An 18382-nucleotide genomic window follows, 5' to 3' on the forward strand; every position below is an offset into this window, starting at 1 on the left:
TTTTCTTCACCACTGAGCAACTGAAATTTTCTAAACTACTCTTATTCCATTTCAGCAGGATTTATGTTTTCAGAATAATAGCTAAAAAAATGGAAAGATGCATTAATTTGGTGCATTAGGAAAAAAGTAGAACACAAGATATTGTATTGTTACTACCTGTATAATTCATCTTTTTATCCAAAAGAATAAATTTTCTTTGTACTCCAATTTTTATCTTTTAGTTTATAAATACTTAATGTGAAGCTTATAGGTTCCTCCAAAAGCCTCCTTTTCTTCTTAAAATGGACTGTTAAGTTTGTTTATTTGTATGATGGTTTTGATTCAGAGGGAAAAAGGGCCACTAAGTAAGCATTGCTTCCTGCTGAAAAAGTGACATAGCAGACAGGTTTCATACCTAGGGCTCAGATTTCAAAGAAAACTTTAATATCAATTTGTGAGATCTGCATCAAGAAACACATAGATTCTTGCTAAAAAGTGAAAATCCTGATAAAGCACAAATTATTTCAAATTATCCCCACTTTAGAAGACAATAAAATTAGGAATTTTTGAGTCTTGGATTTCTACTTTGCAACCCGTTCTGTCTTGCAAGTTCTGATACTAGTACATTCCCTAAATCTTGATATCTGACTTACGATCCTGATAATGCCCTACTCAACATAGTACCCTTGATACCGGTTCAATAGCACAGTCACCTTGCACGTGTGTAATGGAGCAATCACATGTGAGAATTAATATTTTTGTTCTTAATTTGCACTTAAGGAAAAATCAAGGACCTCATAAATTCGGTTCAGTCTATAGCCTGTTGCATATAGAAACTTCATCTTGGTCAGTGCCTTAAGTTCTGACTCAAATTTTTTTCATCCTTAAACTGCATCAGTTTCCCTGGAAGACCAGTTTTATATCTCTCTCTTCAATGCGAAAGGTAACAAAAGAACAATAATCTCTTAACTTCCTCTTTCATTGAAAAAGAGGATATCTTCATTTTCCCTTAATAGTTTCTCACCCTGAGGTGGAGAAGTTGCAAATCATATGAAGTACCCACTGATAAGTTCTTGGCTGTAACAGAACAGTACGGCTCTCAGCATCTCTCATTGGCTGTAGTTCTCATAGGGCTTGGCAGTTAAGTGGAGTCTGTTTACTTTGGCAGTGGCTCTCCCAGGGCCTCCTAAACTGGTGCTGTGTTCCCTCTACTCTTGGCCAACTCAGAGTGACTCTCTCCATCCTACCTACTAGAAGGTTATTTATAGTAGTCCCCCTTCTGAGGAACCATTTCCTTAAAAAAGAAATATTTCCAAATACTTTTGAGTTGTACTAGGGAAGCATTGCAAGGAGATCCAACCAGTCCATTCTAAAGGAGATCAGCCCTGGGTGTTCTTTGGAAGGAATGATGCTAAAGCTGAAACTCCAGTACTTTGGCCACCTCATGCGAAGAGTTGACTCATTGGAAAAGACTCTGATGCTGGGAGGGATTGGGGGCAAGAGGAGAAGGGGACGACAGAGGATGAGATGGCTGGATGGCATCACTGACTCGATGGACGTGAGTTTGAGTGAACTCTGGGAGCTGATGGACAGGGAGGCCTGGTGTGCTGCGATTCATGGGGTCTCAGAGAGTCGGATATGACTGAGCGACTGAACTGAACTGACTGAGGGAAGCATAGCCCTTCTCTAGGGATTGAACCTGGGTCTCCAGCATTGCAGGCAGATTCTTTACCATCTGAGCCACCATAGAGGTCCAGTATAGCCCTATATCAAGGAAATAAAGTAACTGATTAGAAGAAATTGAAATTCCATTAAAACAGTGTAAGGGTGTTTCATTATGAAGAAAGAAGAATATTTCAGAGAAGCGAAGGTAGGATATACAACTGAACACCAAGAAAAATCAGACCTGAGAGCAGGGGTACCAGCAAAAACCAAGAAACTTTTCTCCCTTACCCTTTCCACTTACATAGATGTCTTGTCTGTCCTTTGCTACAGATGCAGTCTTGCTGGCCATCAGTATACACGGTCTGAGCATGGTTTCCCCAGCTTCTAAGTTTATGAGAACATCTAGATCCAGAGGCTGTTTCCAGCTGTTACTTCTTAATCTCCATTACACGTCTTAATTTGAAATCCTGAGAAGAAAGAATACATCTTGGCCCATAGACCAGAGATCTGAAACTCAGTTTCATCCAGTGTGGTCAGGATTGGTAGAATGTGATAGAAATATGGTGTCAGGGTCCAACTGTATTAACGGAGGCTATCAGTGGGAATGGCAGTTTGCCAAAAAGAAAATGTAGAATAAACAGGTTTGCTGCTTGAAGTGTGTACTCTAACTATAGTTTAGTGTTATGATCCTTGGTGCCTGTTAATTTTTTTTATTTCAAAGAGGGGCCTACATCTAGTGAGTTTCCTTTGCCTTAAAGAGTATGTCTAACTGGTCAAGATTGCTAAGTTGTTCTCACCCTCCTGTCTTTTTGATATTAGGGCATCTTGGCAACAGCTCCAAATTTCTCTTGAAACATTTAATCCACAGGGTACAAGAACACTTCCAATTAAGGCCAGGGTGTCCCAAAGTAAACACGCAAACAGAATTATAATAAACACTCAAGTCTATAAGAAATAAGTAATTATAAAGCTTGATATCAGATTTTCTCCTTGCTTTGGCATTTGCTGAGAATCATTTGGTGGTATTGGTTTGTAGATACATCACTCCAGTCCCTGCCTTTACCATCATGTCATGTATTTCTGTCTCTGTTTAGACAAGGATATCCGTCATTGGATTAGGGTTCTTTCAAATTCACTATGACCTCATCTTGTTGACTACATCTGAAAAAACCCTATTTTCAATAAAGTTCACAGATACCAAAGGTCAGGACTTCTGCATATCTTCTTAACAAACACAACCTGCAACAGAGATCCTGCTTCAGGGTCACATACATTTATTTCTCTTGTTGTTTGTTGGGAGATGCAGTCCACCAAGGGCCCCTGAATGATCTAAAATACAAGGTCTGATATGCTCTAAGCCTGAGCCATTTCTGTAGTTGATTGAGCAAGCAATGAAGGCAATCCCAATGCCATGGCTATCTGACCTCTCTCTGTGTGGGAGGGGGACAGGCTTATTTACTGCTTGCTATAAAAGTTTCTGAGCCCTTTGCCCCAGGTTCCTCTAGTGTGGTGCAGCCCACAAGGTACCTGCAATCTAGGACTTACTGTCACTCTGCGGAGGCGGGGACAAGTGAGATGGTGCTACCATGCCAATACTGCAGCTTGTCTGCTGTGTGTGAGTTTCAAACTGTCTTTCTCTGATCCAATCTCTCATTGTCTTCTTTTGACAACTGTGGGGTTATGCAAGCCAACCTGCTGTGTGCTTCATCATCTCCCTTGGGATCCTGTTACTCCTTGCCATATATGAGACTGGAGTTCTTCCCTGACACTGGGCTTCTTCTTTTTGGCCTTTCATTCTTTTTGCATTCTGAGGCTTTACATATGCCATTTCTCCACCTAGGATGCCCTCTCTGAGGGCTCCATGCATGTGTAATCACAGAGGGTTCTGCACCAAGAAGGGAACAGAGCTTGCTTTAATGCCTACTTTAAATGCTCTGCTTTTCCTGTTTTCTGGTCTTAATTTTTGAATAAAGGCCTCAGCATTCTTATTTTATACCGGGTTCCACAAATTATATAGCTTGTCCTGCCTCTCTCTGGTCAGGTGATGGATTTTCAAGGCTCAGCTTAGAAATAATAATCAATTGCCTCTCTTCCTCCTCCCATCACTTTCCCATTTATTTCTTGCTCTTGTTCCAGTTGCTAGACGGATTTGCAGCTGTCCTATGGAAATCACATTCGTTTTAATTCTAAAGGCTTCAGTTGGCAAAAATCCAGGGGTTAAATAAATTCACTTGCTTACAAAGTATATGTCTGTTTTGGCTTCCATATTAAGAAATCAGCATCATGAACTCAGGCACCACTCAACACCTGAATACATAGTGCGGAAGATATCTTGCTAAGGTGCTAAGGCTGAGTACCTACTGGAAGAATCTCTATGTTTAGAACAAAGACAGTGTTATTCATTTCTTACATCTGTATATATTTCTATAATTTATCATTTTGATATATATATTTTTATCCTTTTCAGTTCTATCTGCACTTATTTTTTTTTTTACCCCAATCTACCACCCTTTATTCACCCCATTATAAGCACTGTGAAAACATTTAACTTGTATTTTTCACTGGTAAAGCCCTCCATGACTTGGGAAGTATCCTGTTGGGTGATTCTATTGCTTAAACTTAATTTTACTAGGCTTGTTCTGAAGACCAGCATACAGCTTTGGCATCCAGGCAGAGACGTCTGGTCCACAGATCTTTTTGCTTTAGTGAACAGAAGAATGAGGCAGCTGTACACTGCTTGTAAAACCTGTGGCCACAACCTACATAATGAAAGGAAAAAACTGACACTTGCCAAAATATGAAAGACCTGACCACGGGAAAAATAAATTTTTCATAAACCAACTGGATTGGAAGACATGATTATTCAAAATGGCCAGGTTTGTAGGTTATAGAAATCCTGATAATTATTCTTACTAACTTTGCCTTAACTAATATGAGTTTACTTACAACATGCATTGTGAAATGAAGCAAAATACTTCATAACATTAGTGATGTAAACTGTTCTCAACATCACTGTTTTCTGAGGGGAAACAATGGGATATCTCTAGCATTAAAAATTTACTTCAAATAATGAAGTCACTTGAAAAAAGAGGTACACCCACACTTTTTTCTTTTATGGAATATTCCTTGTAGACTATCTGATAAATGTCTTATTAAGTGACTCAGTATATCTATGGAAACTTAAAAAGAGTACATTTTTAGTTTGAAATTTCATACAAAGGTAATCCAAGCTCGGTATACTTTATGCCAATTGCTATTGGCATTTTATGCCTATATATGGAATGATTCCTGATGTTATTAGCATTTTACTTTCAAAACTTTCTCCAGGTGCCAATTTGACTTCCATTTCTTTTCTGCTTTACTCTACCACTGGGTTTCTGTTTTAAATAGGACCCACTAGAAAGAGGAAACTGGAAGTTTTAGCACTTGGGAACTTCTGTGTGAAAAGAATTGCATGTTCTCTCTTTGTTCCATGAGAACATTAGCACGTCCCCTTCTCACTTTACTTCCACCTCCCTGTGTTCTGATTAGGCTAGTGAACAAGTTGACAGGCTTTCACTGTGTTCTTTCTAGGGGAAATGAATGTGCCCAGTGCATAATAACAAAGGGATGAACTTGATATACCAGTTGTACCTTTTCAGTATAGGTGCAGAAAGAATTTCTGTTGATACAAGTTTTCACCTTTAGGAGATTCTGAGTTTGTTCAGTCACTAAGTCGTGTCTGAATCTTTGTGATCCTATGAACTTCAGCATGCCAGGCTTCCCTGTCCTTCACTATCTTTCTGAGTTTGCTTGAACTCACGTCCATTGAGTCAGTGATGCCATCTAACCATCTCATCCTCTGTTGCTTCCTTTTCTTCCTACCCTTAATCTTTCCCAGCATCAGGGTCTTTTCCAATGAATTGGCTCTTTGCAAGAGGTGGCCAAAGTATTGGAGCTTCAGCTTCAGCACTGTCCTTCCAATGAATATTCGGGGCCGATTTCCTTTAGGATTGACTGGTTTGATTTCCTTGCTGTCCAAGGGACTCTCAAGAGTCTTCTCCAACACCACAGTTCAAAAGCATCAGTTATTTGGTGCTTAACCTTCTTTATGCTCCAGCTCTCATATCTGTACATTAATAGTGGAGAAACCATACCTTTGACTATATGGACCTTTGTCAACAAAGTGATATCTCTGCTTTTCAATACACTGTCTAGGTTTGTCATCACTATTCTTCCAAAGAGCAAGTGTCTTTTAATTTTGTGGCTGCAGTCACCATCTGTATTGATTTTGGAGCCCAAGAAAATTAAATCTGACACTGTTTCCCCATCTATTCACCATGAAGTGATGGGACTGGATGCCATGGTTTTAGTTTTTTGAATGTTGAGTTTTAAGGCAGGTTTTTCACTCTCCTCTTTTGCCTTCATCAAGAGGCTCTCTAGTTCCTCTTCCCTTTCTGCCATTAGAGTGGTATCATCTGCATATCTGAGCTTGTTTCTATCTCTCTTTTTAATCTTGATTCCAGCTTGTGAGTCATCCAGCTCAGCATTTCATATGATGTACTCTGTATGTAAGTTAAATAAACACGGTGATAATATACAGCTTCGACGTAATCCTTTCCCAGTTTTGAACCAGTCCATTGTTCCATGTCCAGTATGAACTGTTGCTTCTTGTGCTGCATACAGGTTTCTCAGGAGGCAGATAATGTGGTCTGGTATTCCCATCTTATTAAGAATATTCCACAGTTTGTTGTGATCCACATAGTCAAAATCCTTAGGGTAGTCTATGAAACAAGTAGATGCTTTTTTTGGAATTCCCTTGCTTTTTCTGTGATGTAGTAGATATTGGCAATTTGATCTCTGGTTCCTCTGCATTTTCTAAATCCAATTTATACATCTGGAAGTTCTCAGTTCACATACTGCTGAAACCTAACTTGAAGTATTTTGAACATAGTCTTGCTAGCATGTGAAATGAGTGCAATTATACAGTAATTTTCCTGGAAAAGGCAATGGCAACCCACTCTAGTACCCTTGCCTGGAAAATCCCATGGATGGAGGAGCCTGGTAGGCTGCAGTCCATGGGGTGGCTAAGAGTCGGACAGGACTGAACGACTTCACTTTCACTTTTCACTTTCATGCATTGGAGAAGGAAATGGCAACCCACTCCAGTGTTCTTGCCTGGAGAATCCCAGGGATAGCGGGGCCTGGTGGGCTGCTGTCTATGGGGTCGCACAGAGTCGGACATGACTGAAGTGACTTAGTAGCAGCAGCAGCATACAGTAATTTGAACATTCTTTGGCATTGCTTTTCTTTGAGATTGGAATAAAAACTGATCTTTTCCAGTCTTGTGGCCACTGCTGAGTTTTCCAAATTTGCTGGCATACTGAGTGCAGCTCTTTCACAGCATCATCTTTTAGGATTTGAAATAGCTCAACTGGAATTCCATCACCTCCACTAGCTTTGTTCACAGTATTGCTTCCTAAGGCCCACTTGACTTTACACTCCAGGATGTCTGGCTCTAGGTGAACGACCACGCCATCATTTGGTCATTAAGAGCTTTTTTGGTGTACATTAAGGATTTTTTTGTATCTGAGTTTGGATATTCTGAATTCATTTCTTTTGAATGCGACATTTAGAATTAGTCTTATACGTGTTGCAGCTTCTCAAGTAAGAATAATCTGGCTTATTTAGTTGTTAACTTTTACTTTGACACATGCACAGAATAGATTTAGCATCATTAAAGTCACTTTTTGAAGTAGCAAATATCAAATGGGATTCCTGGAATCCTCAAAAGCGGCTAAAACATAAGTAATTTTTAGTTTTCCCACCACGAGCTAAATATAGTTACTTTGGACCTTGCAGAAATCCAAATACAAGAAAGTAAAAAGTAAGTAGTAGTCAGAGTGCAACCCATGATATATGAACAACAAATACCCGTTGGTCCCTTTTCCCAAAACATCATTGTCATAAGAAAGATACTGTGGAAACAACTTGTGAGCATTTGATCAGTTTCCCACTCTTGTGGGCTGAGAATATCTGTAAGTTTAAGAAAATGCTAATACATTTAGAAGTGAAACATTACCAAATCACATCTCTTGGTCTACTTGAGCCCCATGTAGCCTGGCCCATCTGTCTCCAGATCAGACCTGAAACCCTAGTTTCAGGAGAAGCCACTTAGTTATATGCTTTAATAGCCAGTAGTTGTTATTCTCCCAAAACTTCTCTGTCACACAAAACTGCATTTCCCAGAGTTATGCACTAAGTAGAAAGAATGAAGTAGCAGCAGGTCATACCCTCTAATAGGACAGTCCTTTCTATAACCAAGGGGTTGATTATATCTATTTGCAAGAGTCAACTGAAAAGGTAAAATACTTGCTTTCCTCTTCTTTTCAATAATTAGACCACCTGATGCAAAGAGCCGACTCATTGGAAAAGACCCTGATGCTGGGACAGATTGAGGGCAGGAGAAGAAGAGGGCAAAGGGGATCAGATGGTGGATAGCATAGCCTACTCAATGAACGTGAGTTTGAGCAAACTCCAGGAGATAGTGAAGGACAGGGAAGCCTGGCTTGCTGCAGTCCATGGGGTAAAAAAGAGTTGGACATGACTTAGCGACTCAACAACAACTTCTTTTCTACTAGGAAAACAAGCTGTGATTTGTGTGCTCTGGTTCATATTCTTTGTCACTTTGAGAATGGAAATTTCTTTTTTTTTTTTTTTTCTCCAAGTGGTACAATGGAAACTGATATTTTCCTTTTTATTGACTCTTGCTAAAAAATTTCTATATTTCTTCCCAGAGTGATCATTTAAGCTAGAAAACATGTCAGCATGATCATCATCAACTACATATGCTTGACTAAAATTTTTACTTTTACATTTGTGTTTGCTTTTCTGAAATAATCTTCCATTTAAAAAATCTTTAAATTCCATAATGTCAGCACTACTTAAGATCACATTATTTAAAGAGATTTTAATACATTGACTGATAGGACTAGATCCTTAAAAAGATGACACTGAAATCTTTTGAAATATATGTAAACTATATTTTGTAATCCTACATAGTGTCAAAGTGAACTGGTTTAGTCAGGTCGACAGTTACATTAGCTTAGAATTTGTAAATATCAGCAATTCATTTTGTCACTAGCGGAATTTGCTGTCAGGGATTTTGACTTTAGCCAGCAAAGTGAAGGGGCCCGGCATGCAATCAAATACTTAAAATGCAATGTGAGTAATGTCCCCAAAGAATTGTAAAAGCATAGAAGGAGTTTCTAATATAGTAAGTCATTCTTCTCCCCAGAAAAAAAAGATTCTACTCAAGTATCCCCAATAAGTGAGGTGACTCAATAAACATAACTTGAGAAACTTTCTTGATATAAAAATAAAATACTTTGAAGCCTCAAGTTTAATTTTTAAAAGTCACTTCTATTTTGTAGTATACTATGCTTCATAGTGGGCTTCCCAGATGGCTCAGTGGTAAAGAATCCACCTGGAAATGCAAGAGACATAGGTTTGACCCCTGGGTCAGGAAGATCCCCTAGTGGAGGAAATAGCAACCCACTCCAATATTCTTGCTGGGAAAATTCTATGGACAGAGGAGCCTGGTGGGCTATAGTCCATGGAGTTGCAAAGAGTTGGACATGACTGAGTGACTGAATATTCATACTTCATAGTATGTCAATGTTTGCTTAAATAAAAATATTTTTCCATTTTGCTATCAGGACAAGAATTGGTTCTTTAGGAATTTGCATCATTATTTATCCTATGGTTATAAATATTTTGATTTAATTCTGTATACAGGCTGAGGGTTTCCCTGATGGTTCAGTGGGTAAAGAATCTGCCTGTAATGCACAGGAGATGCAGGTTCAATCCCTGGGTTGGGAAACGTCCCCTGGAGGAGGAACTGACAACCCACTCCGGTATTCTTGCCTAGAAAAGTCCCATGGTCAGAGAAGTCTGGCAAGCTACAGTCCAAAGGGTCAAAAAGAGTCAGACATAACTGAGCATGCGTGTGTGTGCACATACACACACACAAACAAGATTGGTTAAATACACTCATTTAAAAAGTAAGAGTATAAAACAAGTCTTGGGCCTGGGCAGTTAAAACTCAAGTAAGATCTAGGTACCTGAGGTCACAATGAGGGAAAATTCTAAATAAAAGGAAGTAACCTCTTTTACTACTTCCTTTCTAATGGAAAGTAGCCTCTCACTAGGGACCCAGACTGTTTGTCATCTAGAACCTGATTCCAATGAAAGTAGCTGCTGATCTCCAAACTTTGCTAGCCAGCAAGGACATTCGAGCCTGCTAGGAAAGATCATAATAGATAACCTTGGGACATCAGAATAAGAGGCACAATGCACACACAGTCCTCTTTACTCACCTCAGATAATTGCTTTTTGTCACTTTAGACAGAGACAGAGACAAGAGAGACTGTGATTATAATATGAACAGGCCCAGAGAGGGCATTGACTTTAAAACTATGGTTCCCTTTCTTCTAGGTGGTTGCTGTTCAGTTGCTAAGTCCGACTCTTTGTGACCCCATGGATTGCAGCACAACAGGCTCCTCTGTCCTCCACTATTCCCCAAAGTTTGCTCAAATTCATGTCCCTCAAGTCGGTGATGCTATCTAACCATCTCATCCTCTGCCATCCACTTCTTTTGCCTTTAATCTTTCCCAGCATCAGGGTCTTTTCCAATGAGTCGACTCTCCGCATCAAGTGGCTGAAGTATTGGAGCTTCAGCTTCAGCACCAGTCCTCTCAATGAATACTCAGGGTTGATTTCCTTTAGGATTGACTGGTTTGATCTCCTTGCTTTCCAAGGGAATCTCAAGAGTCTTCTCCAACAGTTCAAAAGCATCAGTTCTTTGGTGCTCAGGCTTCTTTGTGGTCCAGCTCTCACATCCATACATAACTGCTGGAAAAATCATAGCTTTGACTAGACGGACCTTTGTTGGCAAAGTGAAGTCTCTACTTTTGAATACACTGTCTAGATTTGTCTTAGCTTTCCTTCCAAAGAGCAAGTGTCTTTTAATTTCGTAGCTGAAGTCAACATCCACAGTGATTTCGGAGCGCAAGAAAATAAAATCTGTTATTGCTTTCACTTTTTCCCCATCTGCTTGCTGTGAAATTTTGGGACCGCATGACATGATCTCTGTTTTTTGAATGTTGAGTTTCAAGCCAGCTTTTTTTACTCTCCTCTTTTACCCTCATCAAGAGGCTCTTTAGTTCTTCTTCACTTTCTGCCATTATCATCTTCATATCTGAGGTTGTTGATTTTTCTCTAGGCAATCTTGATTCCAGCTTGTGCTTCATCCAGCCTGGCATTTTGCATGATGAACTCTGCATATAAGTTAGATAAGCAGGGTGAGAATATACAGCCTTGACGTACTGCTTTCCCAATTCTGAAGCAGTTTGTTGTTCCATGTCTGATTCTAGGTTCTAACTGTTGCTTCTTGACCTGCATACAGGTTTCTCAGGAGACAGTTAACATGGTCTCATTCCTACCTCTTTAAGAATTTTCCATAATTTGTTGTGATTCATACAGTCAAACGGTTTATTGTAGTCAATGAAGCAGAAGTAGATGTTCTTCCAGAACACTCTTGCTTTCTCCAAGATCCAGCAGATGTTGGCAATTTGTTCTCTGGTTTCTCTGCCTCTTCACAATTCAGTTTGTACATCTGGAAGTTCTCGGTTCACATATAGCGGAAGCATAGATTGAGGACTTTGAGCATAACCTTACTAGCATGGGAAATGAGCACAATTGCATGGCAGTTTGAACATTCTGTGGCATTGCCCTTCTTTTGGACTGGAATAAAAACTGGCCTTTTCCAGTCCTGTGACCAGTGCTGGGTATCAAGACTTTTTTAGAAATAATTTTTTAAGGTGCTTTTAAAAAATCTAGGTTCAATTACAGTTTTTTTCAACAGTAAATTTTTAAAATTATTTTTCAAAAGGTTGCAATTGATAAATGTGTAGTGGGTACAAGTTATAATGTCTTCTGAAGTTGTGACGTATATGTATTCCAAGTGGAAATGCAGTTGTTGAACTAAATTTCAGACCTGAAGTACTTGTCATTACTTTTTTCTTTTTTTCATCTGCAACACATCCAGTGAGTCTGCCTTCATGGAATGTAATTCTTAAGTTAGAAATATAGGCTTGGTCAGAAAGCAGTGAGTGATGGGAAAACATACTACTTAATTTACTCAGTGGACATTCAGTATTTGATTTGCTTTTAAACATGCTTGATTGATAAAATTAAATACTTTTCCTATTAAAATAAGCATAGTTAGTAGTTTATAGTTGAAAGGAATTTAGAGATCAGTCAAGCTTACACTTAATGAATGAGGAAAAGAAAGGCCAACAAACTTTATGTTATTTAAGGTGACACTGCTACTTGACAGTAGAACTTGGACTTGAAACAAGTATTTTGGTTCATTACTTATCATGATACCATACAGTTATCCCAGATAAAGAACAAGTTAATTTACAGAGTGAAGAGGAAAATGTATAATGACAACCTCAGACAGCCTTCTGAATATTTCATCTGACTTTGCTTCTATTTTTCTGAATTATCACAATGATTATTTGTCAGACAAACTTCACAGGATTTTTAAACCTTCCACCTTAATATATTGATAATAACAGTCACTGAAGAAAATAATAGTTTACAAATGAATATATATGTGTGTGTGTGTGTGTGTATATATATATATGTAAGTCTTTCTTCTTTTAGAGAGTTGGAATAATGGAACGGTACCATCAATTCCTCAAGAAAGTGCTACTTTCTTCTCTCTGGTGATTATTTAAATTACTGATCAAAAATTTTAACTCATATTGCTTAGTGATACCCTAGTGTGTTATAGGGCAGATTTTCTCTCTAGTCCTTGTAGACTGTCATATCATTTTTGGAAGCTGCAGAGAAACTCTTTTCTCCATTTCCTCCTAGGGAAGTTCACCACCACTTACAGTCAGGGCACAACAACACACTTGGACTATGTCTGTACCACCCTTAAGACAGGGTTGTCCCAATTGGGGTTCCTAAAGTTAGTAATGGAGATTTGTACATTACTTTTAGTATTATAGGAAGCCTAATTGAAACTGAAGATTTATTAATTTGCACAAGATGACTAAAATGCCAAGCAGGTTCTTTGCTTTTGTTTTGGAGTTACATTAACTCAGGGTGATTATTCATGCTTGTCAGTGCTTCTGATTGGCGGCCACAAAGACTCTTGATAAATAAGGATAGAGAAAGAAATCAATTAATATGTAATGAATGTATTTTTTTAGTAGACAGTGATCACTAAAATGTAGGTAATAAAAACCTCATAGATGAGAATCATAGAAATAGTAACTTTGTCTATCAAAAAGGTATATAAGACCAGGTATATATTTTATTGTGTACACAAAATTATAGATTTCTGTTTTTCTCCTTCCATTTTACCTTTATAGAATCTTTAAGATATTTTTACCTTTATAGAATCTTTAAGATATTTTTATTTTGAAGATGAATATACTCTTAACATTTGCCAGTGAGTTCAATAGTGTATTTATTTATTTTTTAAATTTTATTTTATGTTTAAACTTTACAATATTGTATTAGTTTTGCCAAATATCGAAATGAATCCGCCACAGGTATATCCGCGTTCCCCATCCTGAACCCTTCTCCCTCCTCCCTCCCCTACCCTCCCTCTGGGTCGTCCCAGTGCACCAGCCCCAAGCATCCAGTGAAACGAGTCGCCAGTCCAGGTTCGATGCACGGTATTGGATGCTCAATAGTATATTTAAAATGGTTTAAAATTGTTGAGATTATAGTAAGTAAAAGTTACTATGAAGACATCTATAATCTCTGTTTCAAATCCCAGGAAATCATAATCTGATGGGTAATAGATGATCAGTTCAGTTCAGTTCAGTCACTCAGTCGTGTCCGACTCTTTGTGACCCCATGAATTGCAGCACGCCAGGCCTCCCTGTCCATCACCAGCTCCCGGAGTTCACTCAGACTCATGTCCATTGAGTCAGTGATGTCATCCAGCCATCTCATCCTCTGTCGTCCCCTTCTCCTCCTGCCCCCAATCCCTCCCAGCATCAGAGTCTTCTCCAATGAGTCAACTCTTCGCATGAGGTGGCCAAAGTACTGGAGTTTCAGCTTTAGCATCATTCCTTCCAAAGAAATCCCAGGGCTGATCTCCTTCAGAATGGACTGGTTGGATCTCCTTGCAGTCCAAGGGACTCTCAAGAGTCTTCTCCAACACCACAGTTCAAAAGCATCAATTTTTTGGTGCTCAGCTTTCTTCACAGTCCAACTCTCACATCCACACATGACCACAGGAAAAACCATAGCCTTGACTAGGCTAGAATAGATGATCAGAGGAAGAAAAATGAATATTCTCCCTGCCCTAAGTCCATTTCCTTTAAAAGGTAGCTTCATTAGTACACTCAGTTAGATGATTATATTAACAAAGCTACCTTTTCTTGCTTTGATCTAGTCTCCATGCTGTAGTTATTAGAAGATCCTTTGCAGATCACTTTCCAATGACTTTTCATTGCCTTTGCCATAATCCTCAAATTTTTTGAGGCTGACTTTGTCTTCTGCCTCATCTGTTATTTTGCCTTGTTCTTTCTGCTGTAGCTTTATAAGATTTCTTCTAGGTCCTCACATGTGTGAATCCATTTCCCTCTCTTTACCAGGGAGATTCCTACTCATATTTGGGGTTCATCTTCATCTTCTGGTAGTGGGGCTGTGTTCATATGTGCCTGGCTGCTTAGCCTGAAGTGGTCTTGGAACTGTTGCCAACTGTCTGGTTGGTGGGTAAGACCACCAACCCAATAGGCTATCAGGAGGATTCCAAAATTGAACTTGCTGGTGCCTTTGTCCTTATGGTAGAACAAGCTCCCCCGGATGGCTACTACCAGTGTCTGTGCCCCCAGGAGGAGTCCAAGTTGCCTCTTGATCTCCTAGAGGCTTTGTAAGGTTAGCAAGTGGGTCTGGCCCAGCGTGTTTTTCAAATGACTGTCTCTGCACTAGGTCTCAGAGCATGTGAGATTTTGCGTGTGCCCTTTAAAAGCTAACTCTGTTTCCTACCTCCTTCTGCCTCTCCTGTTTGCAAGCCTCACTGGACTTCAAAGCCAGATATTCTAGAGGTTCATATTCCCAGTGGAGCATCCCCAGACTGGGAAACTGGATGTTCAACTTGGACCCTTCATTCCTTGGGGCAATGTGATTGACTTTCTGTTTGTGTGTTGCCTACTAAGGGTGTGGGTCCTGACTATGTTGTGTCTTTGCTCCTGCTACCCATCTTGCTGGGGTTATTTCTTTATATCTTTAGTTGTGGAAAATCTTTTCTGCTATTCTTCAGGTAGTTCTTATATATAGTTGCTCTATAAATATATTTTGGTGTGCCTATAGTGCAGAAGCAAAAGATACTAAGAAAAAGGTGGCAAGAATACACAGAAGAACTGCATTAAAAAGGTCTTAATGTCCCAGATAACCACGATGGTGTCATGGTTAGACCCAGACATCCTGGAGTGTGAAGTCAGGTGGGCCTTAGGAAGCATGAGCAAAGCTATGCGCAAAGCTAGTGGAGGTGATGGAATTCCAGTTGAGTGATTTCAAATCCTAAAACATGATGCTGTGAAAGTGCTGCCCTCAATATGCCAGCAAATTTAGAAAACTCAGCAGTGGCCACAGCACAGGAAAAGGTCAGTTTTCATTCCAATCCCAAAGAAGGGCAATGCCAAAGAATGTTCAGACTACCACACAGTTGCACTCATTTCACGTGCTAGCAAGGTAATACTCAAAATCCTTCAAGCTAGGCTTCAACAACATGTGAACCAAGAGATCCAGATGTACAAGCTGGATTTAGAAAAGGCAGAGGAACCAGAGATAAAATTGCCAACATCCATTGCATCATTGAAAAAGCAAGGGAATTCCAGAAAAATATCTGCTTCATTGACTATGCTAAAGCCTTTGACTGTGTGGATCACAATAAACTGTGGAAAATTCTTAAAGAGATAGGAATACCAGAATACCTTACCTGCCTCCTGAGAAACCTGTATGGAGTTCAAGAAGCAACAGTTAGAACTGGACATGGAACAATAGACTGTTTCAAAATTGGGAAAGGAGTACATCAAGGCTGTATATTCTCACCCTGCTTATCTAACTTATATGCAGAGGACATCATGCAAAATTCCAGGCTGGATGAAGCACAAACTGGAATCAAGATTGCTGGGAGAAATTTCAATAGCCTCAGATATGTATATGACAACACCCAAATGGCAGAAAGTGAAGAAGAACTAAAGAGCCTCTTGATGAAGGTGAAAGAGGAGAGTGAAAAAGCTGGCTTAAAATTCAACATTAAAAAAGCTAAGATCATGGCATCCAGTCCCATTATTTCATGGCAAATAGATGGGAAAACAATGGAACAGTGAGAGACTTTATTTTCTTGGGCTCCAAAATCACTGTGGATGGTGACTGCAGCCATGAAATTAAAAGACATGCTCCTTGGAAAAAAAGCTATGATACACCTAGATGTATTAAAAAGCAGAGACATCTCTTTACCGACAAAAGTCCATCTAGTCAAATCTATGGTTTTTCTATAGTCATGTATAGATGTGAGAGTTGGACCATACAGAAGGCTGAGCACTGAAGTTTTGATGCTTTCATACTGTGATGCTGGAGGAGACTCTTGAGATTCCCTCGGATAGCAAGGAGATCAAACCAGCCAATCCAAAAGGAAATCAACCTTGAATATTCATTAGAATCATTGGTGCTGAAGCTGCAGCTCCAATACTTTGGTCATGTGATGTGAAGAGCTGACTCATTGGAAAAGACCCTGATGCTGGGAAAGATTCAGGGTGGTAGGAGAAGGGGTTGACAGAGGATGAGATGATTGGATGACATCATCACCTCAATGAAATGAATTTGAGCTAACTGTGGAAGATAGTGAAGGACAAGGAAGCCTGGCACACTGCAGTTCATGGGGTCCCAATGGTCACAGTCAGACATCACTGAGCGACTGAGCAACGATGTAGTGGGGGCTGAGCTCAGGGTCAGAGCTCTACCATCTTGCCCACCATCATAAGCCATATTATTTTTTATTTTAAATTTATTTGGGTATATGTTTTGTTGGAAGGAAAAGAAAGGGATATTTAAGGCCCAAAGTAGACATCAAAGAGGTGGGGAGGGGATGGGGAATTAGTGTTTAATAAGGACAGAGTTTCAGTTTAGGAAGGTGAAAATTCAGGAGATGGATGATGGTTAGAGTTGCACGAGAATGTCAATGTACTTAGTGCCACTGAACTGTGCAGTTAAATGTGGTTAAAATAACATGTTTTATATTTTGTGATTTTTACCAATAAAGAAATTCTCCCTCTTTAGCACTACATTGAACAGAGGATCTCAAGTCAGTTTAGAGAAAAGCAATATTTTTAATTTAAAAAATCTACAAAAGTTCTAATTTTGAATTCCCGAGACAATATATAAAAGAGAATGAAACTTTTATAAGTATTACCCACACAGATCCTCTGAATCTAGAAAAAAAACTGATATGGTAGAATAGATAATGCAGAAAATTATGCTTCCCATAGTTCTGGATTTCAGTTGATTGAATATACACAGAAGAATACAAATTTTTCTTTCTTCTAATTGGAGTTCATAGCAGATAGTTCATTCATTCATTGAGTATGCATTGAATACCTATTGTGTACTTGGAAATGTAGATAAGTAGACTTGATAATTAAAAGAAAATCTTGAGTTACTTATAGTTTTATAGGACAGATAAATAAATGAGCAGGAAAATAAAATTTAGTCTTCTAAGTCCTATAATATGGTGTTGTTGGAATTCATAGGGGAAATATCAGTCTTGGAGTGTTTAGGGATGGTATATAAATGATTGAGACACTGAATATTTAATACCAGGGATGACATGATCAGATTTTCATTTAGAAAGTTGTCGCTGACTGCCGACAGGGGAACAGATTGAAAAGAAGTGAGGTTAGAGGAACGGAAACCAGTCAGGTGGCTGTTGTCGTGCTGATAATAGCTCACGCTGAATGAGTGCTCACTATGTGCCAGGCACTTTCTGAAAGCACTTTACATATATTTATTTAATCCTCACAGCAATATTATGAAATGAGTTGTTTTTTCCTCCCTGTCATTCTTGCTTTGCAATAGAATAGAGATTTTAAGAGTTTTCCAAGGTTGTACAGTTGGTAAGACGCAGAGCTAGGTTTTGAATGCAGTCAATCTGGCTCCAGAATCCAGGCTTTCAACCTTTATGATATGCATTTGCCTCACAGACTTATCCAGAAGAGAGATTAATAAGGTGAAAGAAGTGGCATTGGGGCTGGTATTGAGAGGATTCTTGGAAAGATACTGGCGAGCTAAAATCAACATGACTTGATGCTTGATTAGATTAGGAGGCTAATGGAAAGGAAAATGCATGAGACTCTTAAGTTTTTGGCTTTGGCAGTGGGGTGAGCGGAAATTCCTTTCACTGCAATTGGGATCCCAAGAAGTGGGCTGGTTTTGTTGTTAAAAAATAGTGAATTCTGTGCATGCTAAGTTTGAGGTCTCTGTGGAATATCTTAGTGGAAACATTTAGTAGAGTGTTAGAAATGTGTGGAGATTGAGATCTGGATTGGAGATATATATTTAAGAATTACTGGCATATTCATACATATATGTGTGTGTATACATATATATGTGTGTGTATACATTTACATATATGCATGCATATATACCATATATATGTATATATAGT

At 39.0% G+C, this 18382-nt stretch overlaps 1 long non-coding RNA gene across 9 annotated transcripts in view; it reads left to right on the forward strand.

Moving 5' to 3' along the window:
- The window catches only part of LOC147363450 (uncharacterized), a 223102-nt gene that overhangs the window by 44074 nt on the left and 160646 nt on the right, over positions 1 to 18382 (forward strand). Inside the window, exon 3 of one of the 9 annotated variants that reach the window (XR_015137121.1) lies at positions 1975 to 2105. The exons of the other annotated variants lie outside the window; for them this stretch is intronic. This is a non-coding gene — a long non-coding RNA (uncharacterized LOC147363450). Of the gene's footprint in view, positions 1 to 1974; positions 2106 to 18382 lie in introns of those variants that run through there. 9 annotated transcript variants of the gene reach the window in all.

Source organism: Bos grunniens, chromosome 11 (assembly GCF_055505025.1).
Source record: "Bos grunniens cultivar Pamir isolate PY7600 chromosome 11, Bosgru_T2T1.0, whole genome shotgun sequence".
NCBI classification, from domain to species: Eukaryota; Metazoa; Chordata; class Mammalia; order Artiodactyla; family Bovidae; genus Bos; species Bos grunniens.